The following is a 22,940-nucleotide window of genomic DNA, read 5'->3' on the forward strand; positions in this document are numbered from 1 at the left end:
CCAAGTCCCGAATGCTTCCAAAACGTATAATCATTCTGAAGGTTAAGTCTCATAAGTGGCAGTGAGGTCCCAGGTAAGGAGAGATCTTACAACAAGGGCAGACTGTAAGGATTTTCAATACTCTAAGTTACATTGAAGGGAAGCCCCTTATGCTTCCAAAACCTACAAACGCCCTGAAGACGAACACTCCTAAGTCCCAATATTTCCAGGGGAGGACAAGTGTTAGAACAAGGGCGGTCTCCGGGCAGGTTGGACACTCTGAGGTAAGTGCTCGCCAGTGCGCTTCTGCTTCCAAAACGTCAAATCCCGCTGCATACCAAAACCCATTCTGGCAGTGTTTCCCCAGTTGAGGAAAGAAGTTAGAACAAGGACGGACTGTAGGCAAGTTGGATCATCTGAAGGAAGTGCACACCAAGTCCCATAGACTTCCCAATCCTATCATCGCTCTTAAGGTGAAGTCTCCTAAGTGGCATGGTGTTCACAGTTCAGGAAAGAACTGAGAACAAAGGCGAACATAAGCAAGTTGGAAGCTCTGAGTCAAAGGCAGGCTATGGCCCTGACGCTTCCAAAGCGTATGAAGGCTCCTAAGGCGAAGAGGCCGAAGCGGCCCTGGGTTGCCCGTTCAGGAAAGAACTTAGAACACGGGCAGAGTATAAGCCAGTTGGAACACTGAGTTAAGTGCACGTCCATCCCCAAATGCTTCCAAAACATATAATTGCACTCAGGGTGAAGTCTCATAGGTGGCAGTGTGTTCCCAGTTAAGGAAAGAACTTAGAACAAGGCCAGACTAGAAGCTTGTTGGATCCTCTGTGTTGAAGGGACACAAAGACGCTTAGGCTTCCAAAAGGGAAACGCGATCTTAAAGTGACGATTCAAAAGTGGCACTGTGTTCCCAGTTGGGGAAAGAAGTTAGAACGTGCGTGCACAATAGGCAAGCGGCATACTCTGAATGCAAGCCCGCTTCCTGATGCTGCCAGGACGTACACTCGATCTTTGGTGAAGATTCCTATGTGGCTGTGTGTTCCCAGTTGTGGGAAGACGTGAGAACAAGGCGCACTATAGCCATGTTGCATACTCTAATGTAAGGGCATGCCAAGTCCCTTATGCTCCCAAAACGTCTAATCGCCCTTAGCGTTAAGTCTCCTATGTGGCAGTGAGTTCCCAGTTGAGGAAAGGTGTTAGTACACGGGCGGACTCTAGACAGGTTGGAGACTCTGAGTTAAGAGCTTGCCAGTGCGCTTCTACTTCCAAAACGTAAAATCCTGCGGCATACGAAAACCCATTCTCGCAGTGTTTTCCCAGGTGCGGAAAGAAGTTAGAACAAGGACGGACTGTAGGCAAGTTGGATTCTCAGAAGGACATGCACACCAAGTCCCTTAGACTTCCAAAACCTATCATCGCTCTTCAGGTGACGTCTCCTAAGGGGCAGTGTGTTCGCAGTTCAGGAAAGAACTTAGAACTCAGGAGGACATAAGCAAGTTGGAAGCTCTAAGGAAAAATGCGGGCTAAGGCCCTGAGGCTTCCAAAACTTTAAAAGGCTCTGAAGGCGAAGAGGCCTCAGCGGCCCTGGGTTCCCAGTTCAGGAAAGAACTTAGAACAAGGGCAGACTACAAGCCAGCTGGAAACTCTGAGTTCAGTGCACGTCCAGTCCGTTCTGTTTTCAAAACGTACAATCGCACTTCAGGTGAAGTCTCATCAGTGGCTCTGTGTTCCCACTTAAGGAAAGCATTTAGAACAAGGGCAGAGGAGAAGCTGGTTGGGTCCTCTGAGTGACGGGCCCACAAAGACGCTGAGGCTTCCAAAACGTAAACACAATCTTAAAGTGAAGATTCAAGAATGACACTGTGTTCCCAGTTGTGGAAAGGAGTTAGAACTTGGGCGTCCTCCAGGCAAGTCGCATACCCTAAGTGAACTGCACGCCAAGACCCTTATGCTTGCAAAACGCAAACTCTATCTTTAGAGAATATTCATATGTGGCTGTGTGTTCCCAGTTGTTTAAAGATGGGAGAACAAGGCCGCACTCTAGGCAAGTTGTATACTCTAAGGGAAGGGCAGGCCAAGTCCCGAATGCTTCCAAAACGTATAATCGCTCTGAAGGTTAAGTCTCATAAGTGGCAGTGAGGTCCCTGGTAAGGAGAGATCTTACAACAAGGGCAGACTGTAAGGATTTTCAATACTCTAAGTTACATTGAAGGGAAGCCCCTTATGCTTCCAAAACCTACAAACGCCCAGAAGACGAACACTCCTAAGTCCCAATATTTCCAGGGGAGGACAAGTGTTAGAACAAGGGCGGTCTCCGGGCAGGTTGGACACTCTGAGGTAAGTGCTCGCCAGTGCGCTTCTGCTTCCAAAACGTCAAATCCCGCTGCATACCAAAACCCATTCTGGCAGTGTTTCCCCAGTTGAGGAAAGAAGTTAGAACAAGGACGGACTGTAGGCAAGTTGGATCATCTGAAGGAAGTGCACACCAAGTCCCATAGACTTCCCAATCCTATCATCGCTCTTAAGGTGAAGTCTCCTAAGTGGCATGGTGTTCACAGTTCAGGAAAGAACTGAGAACAAAGGCGAACATAAGCAAGTTGGAAGCTCTGAGTCAAAGGCAGGCTATGGCCCTGACGCTTCCAAAGCGTATGAAGGCTCCTAAGGCGAAGAGGCCGAAGCGGCCCTGGGTTGCCCGTTCAGGAAAGAACTTAGAACACGGGCAGAGTATAAGCCAGTTGGAACACTGAGTTCAGTGCACGTCCATCCCCAAATGCTTCCAAAACATATAATTGCACTCAGGGTGAAGTCTCATAGGTGGCAGTGTGTTCCCAGTTAAGGAAAGAACTTAGAACAAGGCCAGACTAGAAGCTTGTTGGATCCTCTGTGTTGAAGGGACACAAAGACGCTTAGGCTTCCAAAAGGGAAACGCGATCTTAAAGTGACGATTCAAAAGTGGCACTGTGTTCCCAGTTGGGGAAAGAAGTTAGAACGTGCGTGCACAATAGGCAAGCGGCATACTCTGAATGCAAGCCCGCTTCCTGATGCTGCCAGGACGTACACTCGATCTTTGGTGAAGATTCCTATGTGGCTGTGTGTTCCCAGTTGTGGGAAGACGTGAGAACAAGGCGCACTATAGCCATGTTGCATACTCTAATGTAAGGGCATGCCAAGTCCCTTATGCTCCCAAAACGTCTAATCGCCCTTAGCGTTAAGTCTCCTATGTGGCAGTGAGTTCCCAGTTGAGGAAAGGTGTTAGTACACGGGCGGACTCTAGACAGGTTGGAGACTCTGAGTTAAGAGCTTGCCAGTGCGCTTCTACTTCCAAAACGTAAAATCCTGCGGCATACGAAAACCCATTCTCGCAGTGTTTTCCCAGGTGCGGAAAGAAGTTAGAACAAGGACGGACTGTAGGCAAGTTGGATTCTCAGAAGGACATGCACACCAAGTCCCTTAGACTTCCAAAACCTATCATCGCTCTTCAGGTGACGTCTCCTAAGGGGCAGTGTGTTCGCAGTTCAGGAAAGAACTTAGAACTCAGGAGGACATAAGCAAGTTGGAAGCTCTAAGGAAAAATGCGGGCTAAGGCCCTGAGGCTTCCAAAACTTTAAAAGGCTCTGAAGGCGAAGAGGCCTCAGCGGCCCTGGGTTCCCAGTTCAGGAAAGAACTTAGAACAAGGGCAGACTACAAGCCAGCTGGAAACTCTGAGTTCAGTGCACGTCCAGTCCGTTCTGTTTTCAAAACGTACAATCGCACTTCAGGTGAAGTCTCATCAGTGGCTCTGTGTTCCCACTTAAGGAAAGCATTTAGAACAAGGGCAGAGGAGAAGCTGGTTGGGTCCTCTGAGTGACGGGCCCACAAAGACGCTGAGGCTTCCAAAACGTAAACACAATCTTAAAGTGAAGATTCAAGAATGACACTGTGTTCTCAGTTGTGGAAAGGAGTTAGAACTTGGGCGTCCTCCAGGCAAGTCGCATACCCTAAGTGAACTGCACGCCAAGACCCTTATGCTTGCAAAACGCAAACTCTATCTTTAGAGAATATTCATATGTGGCTGTGTGTTCCCAGTTGTTTAAAGATGGGAGAACAAGGCCGCACTCTAGGCAAGTTGTATACTCTAAGGGAAGGGCAGGCCAAGTCCCGAATGCTTCCAAAACGTATAATCGCTCTGAAGGTTAAGTCTCATAAGTGGCAGTGAGGTCCCTGGTAAGGAGAGATCTTACAACAAGGGCAGACTGTAAGGATTTTCAATACTCTAAGTTACATTGAAGGGAAGCCCCTTATGCTTCCAAAACCTACAAACGCCCTGAAGACGAACACTCCTAAGTCCCAATATTTCCAGGGGAGGACAAGTGTTAGAACAAGGGCGGTCTCCGGGCAGGTTGGACACTCTGAGGTAAGTGCTCGCCAGTGCGCTTCTGCTTCCAAAACGTCAAATCCCGCTGCATACCAAAACCCATTCTGGCAGTGTTTCCCCAGTTGAGGAAAGAAGTTAAAACAAGGACGGACAGTAGGCAAGTTGGATCATCTGAAGGAAGTGCACACCAAGTCCCATAGACTTCCCAATCCTATCATCGCTCTTAAGGTGAAGTCTCCTAAGTGGCATGGTGTTCACAGTTCAGGAAAGAACTTAGAACAAAGGCGAACATAAGCCAGTTGGAAGCTCTGAGTCAAAGGCAGGCTATGGCCCTGACGCTTCCAAAACGTATGAAGGCTCCTAAGGCGAAGAGGCCGAAGCGGCCCTGGGTTGCCCGTTCAGGAAAGAACTTAGAACACGGGCAGAGTATAAGCCAGTTGGAACACTGAGTTCAGTGCACGTCCATCCCCAAATGCTTCCAAAACATATAATTGCACTTAGGGTGAAGTCTCATAGGTGGCAGTGTGTTCCCAGTTAAGGAAAGAACTTAGAACAAGGCCAGACTAGAAGCTTGTTGGATCCTCTGTGTTGAAGGGACACAAAGACGCTTAGGCTTCCAAAAGGGAAACGCGATCTTAAAGTGACGATTCAAAAGTGGCACTGTGTTCCCAGTTGGGGAAAGAAGTTAGAACGTGCGTGCACTATAGGCAAGCTGCATACTCTGAGTGCAAGCCCGCTTCCTGATGCTGCCAGGACGTACACTCGATCTTTGGTGAAGATTCCTATGTGGCTGTGTGTTCCCAGTTGTGGGAAGACGTGAGAACAAGGCGCACTATAGCCATGTTGCATACTCTAATGTAAGGGCATGCCAAGTCCCTTATGCTCCCAAAACGTCTAATCGCCCTTAGCGTTAAGTCTCCTATGTGGCAGTGAGTTCCCAGTTGAGGAAAGGTGTTAGTACACGGGCGGACTCTAGACAGGTTGGAGACTCTGAGTTAAGAGCTTGCCAGTGCGCTTCTACTTCCAAAACGTAAAATCCTGCGGCATACGAAAACCCATTCTCGCAGTGTGTTCCCAGGTGCGGAAAGAAGTTAGAACAAGGACGGACTGTAGGCAAGTTGGATTCTCAGAAGGACATGCACACCAAGTCCCTTAGACTTCCAAAACCTATCATCGCTCTTCAGGTGACGTCTCCTAAGGGGCAGTGTGTTCGCAGTTCAGGAAAGAACTTAGAACTCAGGAGGACATAAGCAAGTTGGAAGCTCTAAGGAAAAATGCGGGCTAAGGCCCTGAGGCTTCCAAAACTTTAAAAGGCTCTGAAGGCGAAGAGGCCTCAGCGGCCCTGGGTTCCCAGTTCAGGAAAGAACTTAGAACAAGGGCAGACTACAAGCCAGCTGGAAACTCTGAGTTCAGTGCACGTCCAGTCCGTTCTGTTTTCAAAACGTACAATCGCACTTCAGGTGAAGTCTCATCAGTGGCTCTGTGTTCCCACTTAAGGAAAGCATTTAGAACAAGGGCAGAGGAGAAGCTGGTTGGATCCTCTGAGTGACGGGCACACAAAGACGCTGAGGCTTCCAAAACGTAAACGCGATCTTAAAGTGAAGATTCAAGAATGACACTCTGTTCCCAGTTGTGGAAAGAAGTTAGAACTTGGGCGTCCTCTAGGCAAGTTGCATACTCTAAGTGAACTGCACGCCAAGACCCTTATGCTTGCAAAACGCAAACTCTATCTTTAGAGGATATTCATATGTGGCTGTGTGTTCCCAGTTGTTTAAAGATGGGAGAACAAGGCCGCACTCTAGGCACGTTGTATGCTCTAAGGGAAGGGCAGGCCAAGTCCCGAATGCTTCCAAAACGTATAATCGCTCTGAAGGTTAAGTCTCATAAGTGGCAGAGAGGTCCCAGGTAAGGAGAGATCTTACAACAAGGGCAGACTGTAAGGATTTTCAATACTCTAAGTTACATTGAAGTGAAGCCCCTTATGCTTCCAAAACCTACAAACGCCCTGAAGATGAACACTCCTAAATCGCAATGCTTCCAGGGGAGGACAAGTGTTAGAACAAGGGCGGTCTCTGGGCAGGTTGGACACTCTGAGGTAAGTGCTCACCAATGCGCTTCTGCTTCCAAAACGTCAAATCCCGCTGCATACCAAAACCCATTCTGGCACTGTTTTCCCAGTTGAGGAAAGAAGTTAGATCAAGGACGGACTGTAGGCAAGTTGGAGCATCTGAAGGAAGTGCACACCAAGTCCCATAGACTTCCCAATCCTATCATCGCTCTTAAGGTGAAGTCTCCTAAGTGGTATTGTGTTCACAGTTCAGGAAAGAACTTAGAACAAAGGAGAACATAAGCCAGTTGGAAGCTCGGAGTCAAAGGCAGGCTATGGCCCTGACGCTTCCAAAACGTATGAAGGCTCCTAAGGCGAAGAGGCCGAAGCGGCCCTGGGTTGCCCGTTCAGGAAAGAACTTAGAACACGGGCAGAGTATAAGCCAGTTGGAACACTGAGTTCAGTGCACGTCCATCCCCAAATGCTTCCAAAACATATAATTGCACTTAGGGTGAAGTCTCATAGGTGGCAGTGTGTTCCCAGTTAAGGAAAGAATTTAGAACAAGGCCAGACTAGAAGCTTGTTGGATCCTCTGTGTTGAAGGGACACAAAGACGCTTAGGCTTCCAAAAGGGAAACGCGATCTTAAAGCGACGATTCAAAAATGGCACTGTGTTCCCAGTTGTGGAACGAAGTTAGAACCTGCGTGCACTCTAGGCAAGTTGCCTACTCTAAGTGCAAGCCCGCTTCCTGATGCTGCCAGGACGTACACTCGATCTTTGGTGAAGATTCCTATGTGGCTGTGTGTTCCCAGTTGTGGGAAGACGTGAGAACAAGGCGCACTATAGCCATGTTGCATACTCTAATGTAAGTGCATGCCAAGTCCCTTATGCTCCCAAAACGTCTAATCGCCCTTAGCGTTAAGTCTCCTATGTGGCAGTGAGTTCCCAGTTGAGGAAAGGTGTTAGTACACGGGCGGACTCTAGGCAGGTTGGAGACTCTGAGTTAAGAGCTTGCCAGTGCGCTTCTACTTCCAAAACATAAAATCCTGCTGCATACGAAAACCCATTCTCGCAGTGTTTTCCCAGGTGCGGAAAGAAGTTAGAACAAGGACGGACTGTAGGCAAGTTGGATTCTCAGAAGGACATGCACACCAAGTCCCTTAGACTTCCAAAACCTATCATCGCTCTTCAGGTGAAGTCTCCTAAGGGGCAGTGTGTTCACAGTTCAGGAAAGAACTTAGAACTCAGGACGACATAAGCAAGTTGGAAGCTCTAAGGAAAAATGCAGGCTAAGGCCCTGAGGCTTCCAAAACGTAAAAAGGCTCTTAAGGCGAAGAGGCCTCAGCGGCCCTGGGTTCCCAGTTCAGGAAAGAACTTAGAACATGGGCAGACTACAAGCCAGTTGGATACTCTGAGTTCAGTGCACGTCCAGTCCGTTCTGTTTTCAAAACGTACAATCGCACTTCAGGTGAAGTCTCATCAGTGGCTCTGTGTTCCCACTTAAGGAAAGCATTTAGAACAAGGGCAGAGGAGAAGCTGGTTGGATCCTCTGAGTGACGGGCACACAAAGACGCTGAGGCTTCCAAAACGTAAACGCCATCTTAAAGTGAAGATTCAAGAATGACACTGTGTTCCCAGTTGTGGAAAGAAGTTAGAACTTGGGCGTCCTCTAGGCAAGTTGCATACTCTAAGTGAACTGCACGCCAAGACCCTTATGCTTGCAAAACGCAAACTCTATCTTTAGAGGATATTCATATGTGGCTGTGTGTTCCCAGTTGTTTAAAGATGGGAGAACAAGGCCGCACTCTAGGCAAGTTGTATGCTCTAAGGGAAGGGCAGGCCAAGTCCCGAATGCTTCCAAAACGAATAATCGCTCTGAAGGTTAAGTCTCATAAGTGGCAGTGAGGTCCCAGGTAAGGAGAGATCTTACAACAAGGGCAGACTGTAAGGATTTTCAATACTCTAAGTTACATTGAAGTGAAGCCCCTTATGCTCCGAAAACCTACAAACGCCCTGAAGATGAACACTCCTAAATCGCAATGTTTCCAGTGGAGGACAAGTGTTAGAACAAGGGCGGTCTCTGGGCAGGTTGGACACTCTGAGTTAAGTGCTCACCAATGCGCTTCTGCTTCCAAAACGTCAAATCCCGCTGCATACCAAAACCCATTCTGGCAGTGTTTTCCCAGTTGAGGAAAGAAGTTAGATCAAGGACGGACTGTAGGCAAGTTGTAGCATCTGAAGGAAGTGCACACCAAGTCCCATAGACTTCCCAATCCTATCATCGCTCTTAAGGTGAAGTCTCCTAAGTGCCATTGTGTTCACAGTTCAGGAAAGAACTTAGAACAAAGGAGAACATAAGCCAGTTGGAAGCTCTGAGTCAAATGCAGGCTATGGCCCTGACGCTTCCAAAACGTATGAAGGCTCCTAAGGCGAAGAGGCCGAAGCGGCCCTGGGTTGCCCGTTCAGGAAAGAACTTAGAACACGGGCAGAGTATAAGCCAGTTGGAACACTGAGTTCAGTGCACGTCCATCCCCAAATGCTTCCAAAACATACAATTGCACTTAGGGTGAAGTCTCATAGCTGGCAGTGTGTTCCCAGTTAAGGAAAGAATATAGAACAAGGCCAGACTAGAAGCTTGTTGGATCCTCTGTGTTGAAGGGACACAAAGACGCTTAGGCTTCCAAAAGGGAAACGCGATCTTAAAGTGACGATTCAAAAATGGCACTGTGTTCCCAGTTGTGGAACGAAGTTAGAACCTGCGTGCACTCTAGGCAAGTTGCCTACTCTAAGTGCAAGCCCGCTTCCTGATGCTGCCAGGACGTACACTCGATCTTTGGTGAAGATTCCTATGTGGCTCTGTGTTCCCAGTTGTGGGAAGACGTGAGAACAAGGCGCACTATAGCCATGTTGCATACTCTAATGTAAGTGCATGCCAAGTCCCTTATGCTCCCAAAACGTCTAATCGCCCTTAGCGTTAAGTCTCCTATGGGGCAGTGAGTTCCCAGTTGAGGAAAGGTGTTAGTACACGGGCGGACTCTAGACAGGTTGGAGACTCTGAGTTAAGAGCTTGCCAGTGCGCTTCTACTTCCAAAACGTAAAATCCTGCTGCATACGAAAACCCATTCTCGCAGTGTTTTCCCAGGTGAGGAAAGAAGTTAGAACAAGGACGGACTGTAGGCAAGTTGGATTCTCAGAAGGACATGCACAGCAAGTCCCTTAGACTTCCAAAACCTATCATCGCTCTTCAGGTGAAGTCTCCTAAGGGGCAGTGTGTTCACAGTTCAGGAAAGAACTTAGAACTCAGGAGGACATAAGCAAGTTGGAAGCTCTAAGGAAAAATGCAGGCTAAGGCCCTGAGGCTTCCAAAACGTAAAAAGGCTCTTAAGGCGAAAGGCCTCAGCGGCCCTGGGTTCCCAGTTCAGGAAAGAACTTAGAACAAGGGCAGACTACAAGCCAGCTGGAAACTCTGAATTCAGTGCACGTCCAGTCGGTTCTGTTTTCAAAACGTACAATCGCACTTCAGGTGAAGTCTCATCAGTGGCTCTGTGTTCCCACTTAAGGAAAGCATTTAGAACAAGGGCAGAGGAGAAGCTGGTTGGATCCTCTGAGTGACGGGCACACAAAGACGCTTAGGCTTCCCAAACGTAAACGCGACCTTAAAGTGAAGATTCAAGAATGACACTGTGTTCCCAGTTGTGGAAAGAAGTTAGAACTTGGGCGTCCTCTAGGCAAGTTGCATACTCTATGTGAACTGCACGCCAAGACCCTTATGCTTGCAAAACGCAAACTCTATCTTTAGAGGATATTCATATGTGGCTGTGTGTTCCCAGTTGTTTAAAGATGGGAGAACAAGGCCGCACTCTAGGCAAGTTGTATGCTCTAAGGGAAGGGCAGGCCAAGTCCCGAATGCTTCCAAAACGTATAATCGCTCTGAAGGTTAAGTCTCATAAGTGGCAGTGAGGTCCCAGGTAAGGAGAGATCTTACAACAAGGGCAGACTGTAAGGATTTTCAATACTCTTTAAATTAAATTGAAGTGAAGCCCCTTATGCTTCCAAAACCTACAAACGCCCTGAAGATGAACACTCCTAAATCGCAATGCTTCCAGGGGAGGACAAGTGTTAGAACAAGGGCGGTCTCTGGGCAGGTTGGACACTCTGAGGTAAGTGCTCACCAATGCGCTTCTGCTTCCAAAACGTCAAATCCCGCTGCATACCAAAACCCATTCTGGCACTGTTTTCCCAGTTGAGGAAAGAAGTTAGATCAAGGACGGACTGTAGGTAAGTTGGATCATCTGAAGGAAGTGCACACCAAGTCCCATAGACTTCCCAATCCTATCATCGCTCTTAAGGTGAAGTCTCCTAAGTGGCATTGTGATCACAGTTCAGGAAAGAACTTAGAACAAAGGCGAACATAAGCCAGTTGGAAGCTCTGAGTCAAAGGCAGGCTATGGCCCTGACGCTTCCAAAACGTATGAAGGCTCCTAAGGTGAAGAGGCCGAAGCGGCCCTGGGTTGCCCGTTCAGGAAAGAACTTAGAACAAGGGCAGAGTATCAGCCAGTTGGAACACTGAGTTCAGTGCACGTCCATCCCCAAATGCTTCCAAAACATATAATTGCACTTAGGGTGAAGTCTCATAGGTGGCAGTGTGTTCCCAGTTAAGGAAAGAATTTAGAACAAGGCCAGACTAGAAGCTTGTTGGATCCTCTGTGTTGAAGGGACACAAAGACGCTTAGGCTTCCAAAAGGGAAACGCGATCTTAAAGTGACGATTCAAAAATGGCACTGTGTTCCCAGTTGTGGAACGAAGTTAGAACCTGCGTGCACTATAGGCAAGTTGCCTACTCTAAGTGCAAGCCCGCTTCCTGATGCTGCCAGGACGTACACTCGATCTTTGGTGAAGATTCCTATGTGGCTGTGTGTTCCCAGTTGTGGGAAGACGTGAGAACAAGGCGCACTATAGCCATGTTGCATACTCTAATGTAAGTGCATGCCAAGTCCCTTATGCTCCCAAAACGTCTAATCGCCCTTAGCGTTAAGTCTCCTATGGGGCAGTGAGTTCCCAGTTGAGGAAAGGTGTTAGTACACGGGCGGACTCTAGACAGGTTGGAGACTCTGAGTTAAGAGCTTGCCAGTGCGCTTCTACTTCCAAAACGTAAAATCCTGCTGCATACGAAAACCCATTCTCGCAGTGTTTTCCCAGGTGAGGAAAGAAGTTAGAACAAGGACGGACTGTAGGCAAGTTGGATTCTCAGAAGGACATGCACACCAAGTCCCTTAGACTTCCAAAACCTATCATCGCTCTTCAGGTGAAGTCTCCTAAGGGGCAGTGTGTTCACAGTTCAGGAAGGAACTTAGAACTCAGGAGGACATAAGCAAGTGGGAAGCTCTAAGGAAAAATGCAGGCTAAGGCCCTGAGGCTTCCAAAACATAAAAAGGCTCTGAAGGCGAAGAGGCCTCAGCGGCCCTCGGTTCCCAGTTCAGGAAAGAACTTAGAACAAGGGCAGACTACAAGCCAGTTGGATACTCTGAGTTCAGTGCACGTCCAGTCCGTTCTGTTTTCAAAACGTACAATTGCACTTCAGGTGAAGTCTCATCAGTGGCTCTGTGTTCCCACTTAAGGAAAGAATTTAGAACAAGGACAGAGGAGAAGCTGGTTGGATCCTCTGAGTGACAGGGACACAAAGACGCTTAGGCTTCCAAAACGTAAACGCGATCTTAAAGTGAAGATTCAAGAATGACACTGTGTTCCCAGTTGTGGAAAGAAGTTAGAACTTGGGCGTCCTCTAGGCAAGTTGCATACTCTAAGTGAACTGCACGCCAAGACCCTTATGCTTGCAAAACGCAAACTCTATCTTTAGAGAATATTCATATGTGGCTGTGTGTTCCCAGTTGTTTAAAGATGGGAGAACAAGGCCGCACTCTAGGCAAGTTGTATACTCTAAGGGAAGGGCAGGCCAAGTCCCGAATGCTTCCAAAACGTATAATCGCTCTGAAGGTTAAGTCTCATATGTGGCAGTGAGGTCCCAGGTAAGGAGAGATCTTACAACAAGGGCAGACTGTAAGGATTTTCAATACTCTAATTAAATTGAAGTGAAGCCCCTCATGCTTCCAAAACCTACATACGCCCTGAAGTTGAACACTCCTAAATCGTAATGTTTCCAGTGGAGGACAAGTGTTAGAACAAGGGCGGTCTCTGGGCAGGTTGGACACTCTGAGGTAAGTGCTCACCAATGCGCTTCTGCTTCCAAAAAGTCAAATCCCGCTGCATACCAAAACCCATTCTGGCAGTGTTTCCCCAGTTGAGGAAAGAAGTTAGAACAAGGACGGACTGTAGGCAAGTTGCATCATCTGAAGGAAGTGCACACCAAGTCCCATAGACTTCCCAATCCTATCATCGCTCTTAAGGTGAAGTCTCCTAAGTGGCATTGTGTTCACAGTTCAGGAAAGAACTTAGAACAAAGGCGAACATAAGCCAGTTGGAAGCTCTGAATCAAATGCAGGCTATGGCCCTGACGCTTCCAAAACTTATGAAGGCTCCTAAGGCGAAGAGGCCGAAGCGGCCCTGGGTTGCCCGTTCAGGAAAGAACTTAGAGCAAGGGCAGAGTATCAGCCAGTTGGAACACTGAGTTCAGTGCACGTCCATCCCCAAATGCTTCCAAAACATATAATTGCACTTAGGGTGAAGTCTCCTAGGTGGCAGTGTGTTCCCAGTTAAGGAAAGAATTTAGAGCAAGGCCAGACTAGAAGCTTGTTGGATCCTCTGTGTTGAAGGGACACAAAGACGCTTAGGCTTCCAAAAGGGAAACGCGATCTTAAAGTGACTATTCAAAAATGGCACTGTGTTCCCAGTTGTGGAAAGAAGTTAGAACCTGCGTGCACTATAGGCAAGTTGCATACTCTAAGTGCAAGCCCGCTTCCTGATGCTGCCAGGACATACACTCGATCTTTGGTGAAGATTCCTATGTGGCTGTGTGTTCCCAGTTGTGGGAAGACGTGAGAACAAGGCGCACTATAGCCATGTTGCATACTCTAATGTACGTGCGTGCCAAGTCCCTTATGCTCCCAAAACCTCTAATCGCCCTTAGCGTTATGTCTCCTATGTGGCAGTGAGTTCCCAGTTGAGGGAAGGTGTTAGTACAAGGGCGGACTCTAGACAGGTTGGAGACTCTGAGTTAAGAGCTTGCCAGTGCGCTTCTACTTCCAAAACGTAAAATCCTGCTGCATACGAAAACCCATTCTCGCAGTGTTTTCCCAGGTGAGGAAAGAAGTTAGAACAAGGACGGACTGTAGGCAAGTTGGATTCTCAGAAGGACATGCACACCAAGTCCCTTAGACTTCCAAAACCTATCATCGCTCTTCAGGTGAAGTCTCCTAAGGGGCAGTGTGTTCACAGTTCAGGAAAGAACTTAGAACTCAGGAGGACATAAGCAAGTTGGAAGCTCTAAGGAAAAATGCAGGCTAAGGCCCTGAGGCTTCCAAAACATAAAAAGGCTCTGAAGGCGAAGAGGCCTCAGCGGCCCTGGGTTCCCAGTTCAGGAAAGAACTTAGAACAAGGGCAGACTACAAGCCAGTTGGATACTCTGAGTTCAGTGCACGTCCAGTCCGTTCTGTTTTCAAAACGTACAATCGCACTTCAGGTGAACTCTCATCAGTGGCTCTGTGTTCCCAGTTAAGGACAGAATTTAGAACAAGGGCAGAAGAGAAGCTGTTTGGATCCTCTGAGTGACGGGCACACAAAGACGCTTAGGCTTCCAAAACGTAAACGCGATCTTAAAGTGAAGATTCAAGAATGACCCTGTGTTCCCAGTTGTGGAAAGAAGTTAGAACTTGGGCGTCCTCTAGGCAAGTCGCATACTCTAAGTGAACTGCACGCCAAGACCCTTATGCTTGCAAAACGCAAACTCTATCTTTAGAGAATATTCATATGTGGCTGTGTGTTCCCAGTTCTTTAAAGATGGGAGAACAAGGCCGCACTCTAGGCAAGTTGTATGCTCTAAGGGAAGGGCAGGCCAAGTCCCGAATGCTTCCAAAACGTATAATCGCTCTGAAGGTTAAGTCTCATAAGTGGCAGTGAGGTCCCAGGTAAGGAGAGATCTTACAACAAGGGCAGACTGTAAGGATTTTCAATACTCTAAGTTACATTGAAGTGAAGCCCCTTATGCTTCCAAAACGTACAAACGCCCTGAAGACGAACACTCCTAAGTCCCAATATTTCCAGGGGAGGACAAGTGTTAGAACAAGGGCGGTCTCCGGGCAGGTTGGACACTCTGAGGTAAGTGCTCGCCAGTGCGCTTCTGCTTCCAAAACGTCAAATCCCGCTGCATACCAAAACCCATTCTGGCAGTGTTTTCCCAGTTGAGGAAAGAAGTTAGAACAAGGACGGACTGTAGGCAAGTTGGATCATCTGAAGGAAGTGCACACCAAGTCCCATAGACTTCCCAATCCTATCATCGCTCTTAAGGTGAAGTCTCCTAAGTGGCATTGTGTTCACAGTTCAGGAAAGAACTTAGAACAAAGGCGAACATAAGCAAGTTGGAAGCTCTGAGTCAAAGGCAGGCTATGGCCCTGACGCTTCCAAAACGTATGAAGGCTCCTAAGGCGAAGAGGCCGAAGCGGCCCTGGGTTGCCCGTTCAGGAAAGAACTTAGAACACGGGCAGAGTATAAGCCAGTTGGAACACTGAGTTCAGTGCACGTCCATCCCCAAATGCTTCTAAAACATACAATTGCACTTAGGGTGAAGTCTCATAGGTGGCAGTGTGTTCCCAGTTAAGGAAAGAATTTAGAACAAGGCCAGACTAGAAGCTTATTGGATCCTCTGTGTTGAAGGGACACAAAGACGCTTAGGCTTCCAAAGGGAAACGCGATCTTAAAGTGACGATTCAAAAATGGCACTGTGTACAGAAATCAGTGGCTTTTTTATACACCAACAATGAAAATACAGAATGGGAAATTAGAGAATCGATTCCATTTACTATAGCACCAAGAACCATAAGATACCTGGGCATAAACCTAACCAAAGAAATAAGGGACCTATACTCGAGGAACTACAGAACACTCATGAAAGAAATTGAAGAAGACACAAAAAGATGGAAGACTGTTTATGCTCTTGGATTGGAAGAATAAACATTGTTAAAATGTCTATACTGCCTAGAGCAATCTATACTTTTAATGCCATTCCGATCAAAATTCCACCGATATTTTTCAACGAGCTGGAGCAAATAATCCTAAAATTTGTATGGAGCCAGAAGAGACCCCAAATTGCTAAGGAAATGTTGAAAAACAAAAACGAAACTGGTGGCATCACGTTACCCGATTTCAAGCTTTACTACAAAGCTGTGACCACCAAGACAGCGTGGTACTGGCATAAAAACAGACACATAGACCAGTGGAACAGAGTGGAGAGCCCAGATATGGACCCTCAACTCTATGGTCAAATAATCTTCGACAAAACAGGAAAAAATATTCAATGGAAAAAAGACAGTCTCTTCAATAAATGGTGCTGGGAAAACTGGACAGCGATATGTAGAAGAATGAAAGTTGACCATTCTCTTACACTGTACACAAAGATAAACTCGAAATGGATAAAAGACCTCAACGTGAGACAGGAATCTATCAGAATCCTAGAGGAGAACGTAGGCAGTAACCTCTTCGATATCAGCCACAGCAACTTTTTTCAAGATATGTCTCCAAAGGCCAAGGAAACAAAAGCAAAAATGAACTTTTGGGACTTCCTCAAGATCAAAAGCTTCTGCACAGCAAAGGAAACAGTCAACAAAACAAAGAGGCAACCCACGGAATGGGAGAAGATATTTGCAAATGACAGTACAGACAAAAGGTTGATATCCAGGATCTATAAAGAACTTCTCAAACTCAACACACACAAAACAGATAATCATATCAAAAAATGGGCAGAAGATATGAACAGACACTTCTCCAACGAAGACATACAAATGGCTATCAGACACATGAAAAAATGTTCATCATCACTAGCCATCAGGGAGATTCAAATTAAAACCACATTGAGATACCTCCTGACACCAGTTAGAATGGCCAAAATTAGCAAGACAGGAAACAACGTGTGTTGGAGAGGATGTGGAGAAAGAGGAACCCTCTTCCACTGTTGGTGGGAATGCAAGTTAGTGCAGCCACTTTGGAGAACAGTGTGGAGATTCCTGAAGAAATTAAAAATAGAGCTTCCCTATGACCCTGCAATTGCACTGCTGGGTATTTACCCCAAAGATACAGATGTAGTGAAAAGAAGGGCCATTTGTACCCCAATGTTTATTGCAGCAATGGCTACGGTCGCCAAACTGTGGAAAGAACCAAGATGCCCTTCAACGGATGAATGGATAAGGAAGATGTGGTCCATATACACAATGGAGTATTATGCCTCCATCAGAAAGGACGAATATCCAACTTTTGTAGCAACATGGACGGGACTGGAAGAAAGTATGCTGAGCGAAATAAGTCAAGCAGAGAGAGTCAAGTATCATATGGTCTCACTTATTTGTGGAGCATAACAAATAACATGGAGGACATGGGGAGATGGAGAGGAGAGGGAGTTGAGGGAAACTGGAAGGGGAGATGAACCATGAGAGACTATGGACTCTGAAAAACAACTAGAGGGTTATGAAGGGGCGGTGGGGGAGTGGGGGGGTTGGGAGGTTGAGGGACCATGTGGTGGGTAATGAGGAGGGCACGTACTGCATGGAGCACTGGGTGTGATGCCAAAACAATGAACAATGTTATGCTGTAAATAAATAAAAATAAAAAAGAAAAAAACAAAAAAAAATGGCACTGTGTTCCCAGTTGTGGAAAGAAGTTAGAACCTGCGTGCACTATAGGCAAGTTGCATACTCTAAGTGCAAGCCCGCTTCCTGATGCTGCCAGGACGTACACTCGATCTTTGGTGAAGATTCCTATGTGGCTGTGTGTTCCCAGTTGTGGGAAGACGTGAGAACAAGGCGCACTATAGCCATGTTGCATACTCTAATGTAAGTGCATGCCAAGTCCCTTATGCTCCCAAAATGTCTAATCGCCCTTAGCGTTAAGTCTCCTATGTGGCAGTGAGTTCCCAGTTGAGGAAAGGTGTTAGTACACGGGCGGACTCTAGACAGGTTGGAGACTCTGAGTTAAGAGCTTGCCAGTGCGCTTCTACTTCCAAAACGTAAAATCCTGCTGCATACGAAAACCCATTCTCGCAGTGTTTTCCCAGGTGAGGAAAGAAGTTAGAACAAGGACGGACTGTAGGCAAGTTGGCTTCTCAGAAGGACATGCACACCAAGTCCCTTAGACTTCCAAAACGCATCATCGCTCTTCAGGTGATGTCTCCTAAGGGGCAGTGTGTTCACAGTTCAGGAAAGTACTTAGAACTCAGGAGGACATAAGCAAGTTGGAAGCTCTAAGTAAAAATGCAGGCTAAGGCCCTGAGGCTTCCAAAACGTAAAAAGGCTCTTAAGGCGAAGAGGCCTCAGCGGCCCTGGGTTCCCAGTTCAGGAAAGAACTTAGAACAAGGGCAGACTACAAGCCAGTTGGATAGTCTGAGTTCAGTGCACGTCCAGTCCGTTCTGTTTTCAAAACGTACAATCGCACTTCAGGTGAAGTCTCATCAGTGGCTCTGTGTTCCCACTTAAGGAAAGCATTTAGAACAAGGGCAGAGGAGAAGCTGGTTGGACCCTCTGAGTGACGGGCACACAAAGACGCTGAGGCTTCCAAAACGTAAACGCGATCTTAAAGTGAAGATTCAAAAATGACACTGTGTTCCCAGTTGTGGAAAGAAGTTAGAACTTGGGCGTCCTCCAGGCAAGTCGCATACTCTAAGTGAACTGCACGCCAAGACCCTTATGCTTGCAAAACGCAAACTCTATCTTTAGAGAATATTCATATGTGGCTGTGTGTTCCCAGTTGTTTAAAAATGGGAGAACAAGGCCGCACTCTAGGCAAGTTGTATGCTCTAAGGGAAGGGCAGGCCAAGTCCCGAATGCTTCCAAAACGTATAATCGCTCTGAAGGTTAAGTCTCATAAGTGGCAGTGAGGTCCCAGGTAAGGAGAGATCTTACAACAAGGGCAGACTGTAAGGATTTTCAATACTCTAAGTTAAATTGAAGTGAAGCCCCTTATGCTTCCAAAACCTACAAACGCCCTGAAGATGAATACTCCTAAATCGCAATATTTCCAGGGGAGGACAAGTGTTGGAACAAGGGCGGTCTCTGGGCAGGTTGGACCCTCTGAGTTCAGTGCTCACCATTGCGCTTCTGCTTCCAAAACGTCAAATCCCGCTGCATACCAAAACCCATTCTGGCAGTGTTTTCCCAGTTGAGGAAAGAAGTTAGAACAAGGACGGACTGTCGGCAAGTTGGATCATCTGAAGGAAGTGCACACCAAGTCCCATAGACTTCCCAATCCTATCATCGCTCTTAAGGTGAAGTCTCCTAAGTGGCATTGTGTTCACAGTTCAGGAAAGAACTTAGAACAAAGGCGAACATAAGCAAGTTGGAAGCTCTGAGTCAAAGGCAGGCTATGGCCCTGACGCTTCCAAAACGTATGAAGGCTCCTAAGGCGAAGAGGCCGAAGCGGCCCTGCGTTGCCCGTTCAGGAAAGAACTTAGAGCAAGGGCAGAGTATAAGCCAGTTGGAACACTGAGTTCAGTGCACGTCCATCCCCAAATGCTTCCAAAACATATAATTGCACTTAGGGTGAAGTCTCATAGGTGGCAGTGTGTTCCCAGTTAAGGAAAGAACTTAGAACAAGGCCAGACTAGAAGCTTGTTGGATCCTCTGTGTTGAAGGGACACAAAGACGCTTAGGCTTCCAAAAGGGAAACGCGATCTTAAAGTGACGATTCAAAAATGGCACTGTGTTCCCAGTTGGGGAAAGAAGTTAGAACGTGCGTGCACTATAGGCAAGTTGCCTACTCTAAGTGCAAGCCCGCTTCCTGATGCTGCCAGGACGTACACTCGATCTTTGGTGAAGATTCCTATGTGGCTGTGTGTTCCCAGTTGTGGGAAGACGTGAGAACAAGGCGCACTATAGCCATGTTGCATACTCTAATGTAAGGGCATGCCAAGTCCCTTATGCTCCCAAAACGTCTAATCGCCCTCAGCGTTAAGTCTCCTATGTGGCAGTGAGTTCCCAGTTGAGGAAAGGTGTTAGTACACGGGCGGACTCTAGACAGGTTGGAGACTCTGAGTTAAGAGCTTGCCAGTGCGCTTCTACTTCCAAAACGTAAAATCCTGCGGCATACGAAAACCCATTCTCGCAGTGTTTTCCCAGGTGCGGAAAGAAGTTAGAACAAGGACGGACTGTAGGCAAGTTGGATTCTCAGAAGGACATGCACACCAAGTCCCTTAGACTTCCAAAACCTATCATCGCTCTTCAGGTGACGTCTCCTAAGGGGCAGTGTGTTCGCAGTTCAGGAAAGAACTTAGAACAAAGGAGGACATAAGCAAGTTGGAAGCTCTAAGGAAAAATGCGGGCTAAGGCCCTGAGGCTTCCAAAACTTTAAAAGGCTCTGAAGGCGAAGAGGCCTCAGCGGCCCTGGGTTCCCAGTTCAGGAAAGAACTTAGAACAAGGGCAGACTACAAGCCAGCTGGAAACTCTGAGTTCAGTGCACGTCCAGTCCGCTCTCTTTTCAAAACGTACAATCGCACTTCAGGTGAAGTCTCATCAGTGGCTCTGTGTTCCCACTTAAGGAAAGCATTTAGAACAAGGGCAGAGGAGAAGCTGGTTGGATCCTCTGAGTGACGGGCCCACAAAGACGCTGAGGCTTCCAAAACGTAAACGCCATCTTAAAGTGAAGATTCAAGAATGACACTGTGTTCCCAGTTGTGGAAAGAAGTTAGAACTTGGGCGTCCTCCAGGCAAGTCGCATACTCTAAGTGAACTGCACGCCAAGACCCTTATGCTTGCAAAACGCAAACTCTATCTTTAGAGAATATTCATATGTGGCTGTGTGTTCCCAGTTGTTTAAAGATGGGAGAACAAGGCCGCACTCTAGGCAAGTTGTATACTCTCAGGGAAGGGCAGGCCAAGTCCCGAATGCTTCCAAAACGTATAATCGCTCTGAAGGTTAAGTCTCATACGTGGCAGTGAGGTCCCAGGTAAGGAGAGATCTTACAACAAGGGCAGACTGTAAGGATTTTCAATACTCTAAGTTAAATTGAAGGGAAGCCCCTTATGCTTCCAAAACCTACAAACGCCCTGAAGACGAACACTCCTAAGTCCCAATATTTCCAGGGGAGGACAAGTGTTAGAACAAGGGCGGTCTCCGGGCAGGTTGGACACTCTGAGGTAAGTGCTCGCCAGTGCGCTTCTGCTTCCAAAACGTCAAATCCCGCTGCATACCAAAACCCATTCTGGCAGTGTTTTCCCAGTTGAGGAAAGAAGTTAGAACAAGGACGGACTGTAGGCAAGTTGGATCATCTGAAGGAAGTGCACACCAAGTCCCATAGACTTCCCAATCCTATCATCGCTCTTAAGGTGAAGTCTCCTAAGTGGCATTGTGTTCACAGTTCAGGAAAGAACTTAGAACAAAGGCGAACATAAGCAAGTTGGAAGCTCTGAGTCAAAGGCAGGCTATGGCCCTGACGCTTCCAAAACGTATGAAGGCTCCTAAGGCGAAGAGGCCGAAGCGGCCCTGGGTTGCCCGTTCAGGAAAGAACTTAGAACACGGGCAGAGTATAAGCCAGTTGGAACACTGAGTTCAGTGCACGTCCATCCCCAAATGCTTCCAAAACATATAACTGCACTTAGGGTGAAGTCTCATAGGTGGCAGTGTGTTCCCAGTTAAGGAAAGAATTTAGAACAAGGCCAGACTAGAAGCTTGTTGGATCCTCTGTGTTGAAGGGACACAAAGACGCTTAGGCTTCCAAAAGGGAAACGCGATCTTAAAGTGACGATTCAAAAATGGCACTGTGTTCCCAGTTGGGGAAAGAAGTTAGAACGTGCGTGCACTATAGGCAAGTTGCATACTCTAAGTGCAAGCCCGCTTCCTGATGCTGCCAGGACGTACACTCGATCTTTGGTGAAGATTCCTATGTGGCTGTGTGTTCCCAGTTGTGGGAAGACGTGAGAACAAGGCGCATTATAGCCATGTTGCATACTCTAATGTAAGGGCATGCCAAGTCCCTTATGCTCCCAAAACGTCTAATCGCCCTCAGCGTTAAGTCTCCTATGTGGCAGTGAGTTCCCAGTTGAGGAAAGGTGTTAGTACACGGGCGGACTCTAGACAGGTTGGAGACTCTGAGTTAAGAGCTTGCCAGTGCGCTTCTACTTCCAAAACGTAAAATCCTGCGGCATACGAAAACCCATTCTCGCAGTGTTTTCCCAGGTGCGGAAAGAAGTTAGAACAAGGACGGACTGTAGGCAAGTTGGATTCTCAGAAGGACATGCACACCAAGTCCCTTAGACTTCCAAAACCTATCATCGCTCTTCAGGTGAAGTCTCCTAAGGGGCAGTGTGTTCGCAGTTCAGGAAAGAACTTAGAACAAAGGAGGACATAAGCAAGTTGGAAGCTCTAAGGAAAAATGCGGGCTAAGGCCCTGAGGCTTCCAAAACTTTAAAAGGCTCTGAAGGTGAAGAGGCCTCAGCGGCCCTGGGTTCCCAGTTCAGGAAAGAACTTAGAACAAGGGCAGACTACAAGCCAGCTGGAAACTCTGAGTTCAGTGCACGTCCAGTCCGTTCTGTTTTCAAAACGTACAATCGCACTTCAGGTGAAGTCTCATCAGTGGCTCTGTGTTCCCACTTAAGGAAAGCATTTAGAACAAGGGCAGAGGAGAAGCTGGTTGGATCCTCTGAGTGACGGGCCCACAAAGACGCTGAGGCTTCCAAAACGTAAACGCCATCTTAAAGTGAAGATTCAAGAATGACACTGTGTTCCCAGTTGTGGAAAGAAGTTAGAACTTGGGCGTCCTCCAGGCAAGTCGCATACCCTAAGTGAACTGCACGCCAAGACCCTTATGCTTGCAAAACGCAAACTCTATCTTTAGAGAATATTCATATGTGGCTGTGTGTTCCCAGTTGTTTAAAGATGGGAGAACAAGGCCGCACTCTAGGCAAGTTGTATACTCTCAGGGAAGGGCAGGCCAAGTCCCGAATGCTTCCAAAACGTATAATCGCTCTGAAGGTTAAGTCTCATACGTGGCAGTGAGGTCCCAGGTAAGGAGAGATCTTACAACAAGGGCAGACTGTAAGGATTTTCAATACTCTAAGTTAAATTGAAGGGAAGCCCCTTATGCTTCCAAAACCTACAAACGCCCTGAAGCCGAACACTCCTAAGTCCCAATATTTCCAGGGGAGGACAAGTGTTAGAACGAGGGCGGTCTCCGGGCAGGTTGGACACTCTGAGGTAAGTGCTCGCCAGTGCGCTTCTGCTTCCAAAACGTCAAATCCCGCTGCATACCAAAACCCATTCTGGCAGTGTTTTCCCAGTTGAGGAAAGAAGTTAGAACAAGGACGGACTGTAGGCAAGTTGGATCATCTGAAGGAAGTGCACACCAAGTCCCATAGACTTCCCAATCCTATCATCGCTCTTAAGGTGAAGTCTCCTAAGTGGCATTG

This window comes from Meles meles, chromosome 5 (genome assembly GCF_922984935.1).
Source record: "Meles meles chromosome 5, mMelMel3.1 paternal haplotype, whole genome shotgun sequence".
Lineage (NCBI taxonomy): Eukaryota > Metazoa > Chordata > Mammalia > Carnivora > Mustelidae > Meles > Meles meles.